This window comes from Molothrus ater, chromosome 3 (genome assembly GCF_012460135.2).
Source record: "Molothrus ater isolate BHLD 08-10-18 breed brown headed cowbird chromosome 3, BPBGC_Mater_1.1, whole genome shotgun sequence".
Classification (NCBI taxonomy): domain Eukaryota; kingdom Metazoa; phylum Chordata; class Aves; order Passeriformes; family Icteridae; genus Molothrus; species Molothrus ater.
Genome location: NC_050480.2, coordinates 112,347,621 through 112,350,162, shown reverse-complemented (window position 1 = coordinate 112,350,162; position 2,542 = coordinate 112,347,621). Strand labels below are relative to the sequence as shown.

General features: G+C 56.0%; 1 long non-coding RNA gene across 1 annotated transcript; it reads left to right on the top strand.

The window, feature by feature from the left end:
- Positions 1-1,541: 1,541 nt before the first annotated feature.
- Positions 1,542-1,966, top strand: LOC118685168 (uncharacterized). Its single transcript, XR_004979936.2, has 2 exons — positions 1,542-1,743; positions 1,826-1,966. It is a non-coding gene; the product is annotated as an uncharacterized LOC118685168 (long non-coding RNA).
- The last annotated feature ends 576 nt before the right edge of the window (positions 1,967-2,542 follow it).

Sequence of the window (2,542 nt, the reverse complement as noted above, 5' to 3'; positions counted from 1 at the left end):
TTTCCCGTAGCTCGCGTCGCCATTGGCCGCCGGCGCGGCGCCGCCCGCTGCCATTGGCCGGTGCCGCCCCGCCTCCCCCGGCGGGCTGGCGGGCGGGCGGGGGCGCGAACGTGCGGCGCGGGCCGTTCCCGCGGGCGGGGGGCGCGCGCGGCGCCTCGTGGTGAACTGCACGTAGCCAGGGCGGGCAGGGCACGCGCCGTTCCCGCCAGCGCCGGGGGGGGGCGGGGAGGGGGCACGTCAGGAACGTGAGGGGCGGGAGGGGAGAGAGGGGAGATCATGGGGGACAGATCATGGGGGACAGATTATGGGGGACAGATTATGGGGGAGATGAGGGCTGTCCATCTTTGTGAGGGGAGATCATGGAGGAGGAGATGAGGGGTGTCCGTGAGGGTAGATCATGGAGGACATGAGGAGTGTCCATGTTTGTGAGGGGAGGTCATGGTGGAGGAGATGAGGGGTGTCCATGTTTGTGTGGGGAGACCATGGAGGAGAGATCAGGGATGTCCATATTTGTCAGGGGAGACCATGGAGGAAATGAAGGGTGTCCATGTTTGTGAGGGGACACCATGGAGGAGATGAGGGGTGTCCATGTTTGTGAGGAGCAGCTATGAGGGGAGATCATGGAAATGAGGGGTGTCCATGAGGGGAGATCATGGAGGACATGAGGGGTGTCCATGTTTGTGAGGGGGGATCATGGAGGAGAGATCAGGAGTGTCCATGTTTGTGAGGGGAAGTCATGGAGGAGATGAGGGGTGTCCATGAGGGGACATCATGGGGCAGGATAAGGGGTGTCCATGTTTGTGAGGGGTGGTGTCCATGGAGGAGATGAGAGGTGTCCATGAGGGGAGACCATGGAGGAAATGAGGGGTGTCCATGTTTGTGAGGGGAAGTCATGGAGGAGATGAGGGGTGTCCATGAGGGGAGATCATGGAGGACATGAGGGGTGTCCACATTTGTGAGGGGGGATCATGGAGGAGAGATGAGGGGTGTCCATGTTTGTGAAGGGACATTGTGGGGGTGTCCATGTTTGTGAGGGGAGATCATGAGGAAGATGAAAGAAGATCATTGTGGACATGAGGCGCCTCCGTGGTTGTGAGGGGCAGCCATGAGGGAGGATCATGGGTGAGATGAGGGAGATCATGGAGGAAGATGAGGGGCGGCCATGGGGGGAGATCATGGAGGAAGATGAGGGGCGGCCATGAGGAAAGATCATGGAGGGAGATGAGGGGCGGCCATGAGGAGAGATCATGGAGGAAGATGAGGGGCGGCCATGAGGAAAGATCATGGAAGGAGATGAGGGGCGGCCATGAGGGGAGATCATGGAGGAAGATGGGGCGGCCATGAGGGGAGATCATGGAAGAAGGTGAGGGGCGGCCATGAGGGGAGATCATGGAGGAAGATGAGGGGCGGCCATGGGGGGAGATCATGGAGGGAGATGAGGGGCAGTCATGAGGGGAGATCATGGAAGGAGATGAGGGGCGGCCATGAGGGGAGATCATGGAGGAAGATGGGGCGGCCATGAGGGGAGATCATGGAGGAAGGTGAGGGGCGGCCGTGGGGGGAGATCATGGAGGGAGATGAGGGGCGGCCATGAGGGGAGATCATGGAGGGAGATGAGGGGCGGCCATGGGACCTGAGGGGCAGCCCTGAAGGGAGATCTTAGAGGAAGGTGAGGAGCAGCCCATCCTCCTATTTTGGAATATTTTTCCTCAGGTGTGGCAGCAGAACCAGCTGCCTCCCAAGGTGAGATCCCAAGGCAATGGATTTCACAGGCCCCTCCTCTGCATACATAATAACTCACTTTTCATTTTAATTTTCATTTCAGCTGACTGAGAAACCCAAGCCTGAGAAGCCTGGGAGGAAATTTAAGAGCATTTCTGGAAATAGAAGATTTTGGCTCCTGCTCGGATGCATTGGAGAAAGTATTTGGTTTTAGAAATTAAAAAATACAGATATTTTGTTGGGACATCCCATCGAGTTCCATGTTTTATATCACTGCTGGGTGAAAACCCTTTCCTGTCCCAGCATTTTACTTCAGACAACGGTAGTAAAACCCCACCTGGGTTGTGTAAATTCCTTGGTGGTAAAAATAAACATTTTTAGAGGCTGGCACAAGCCCAGTGTTTGTACAGCAGCTCTGCCTTAACACGCTATAAAGGGACAAACACCAAAATTAGGGATTTTTGTCATGGCGACAAAAAGATGAAGGGTTTGAAGGGAGGGGAAAAGCAATGGCCCAAAGTGAAATAAACCCCAAAAGCAGAAAAATAAATAGAGAAGGGTGATGGGGAGCCCAAATCCTTGGGATGGGATAAAGGGGGAGCCCAAATCCCTTTGGGAATGGGGTCAAGGGGGAGCCCAAATCCCTTTGGGAATGGGGTAAAAGGGGGAGCCCAAATCCTTGGGAATGGGGTCAAGGGGGAGCCCAAATCCTTGGGAATGGGGTAAAAGGGGGAGCACAAATCCTTGGGAATGGGGTCAAGGGGGAGCCCAAATCCTTGGGAATGGGGTAAAAGGGGGAGCACAAATCCTTGGGAATGGG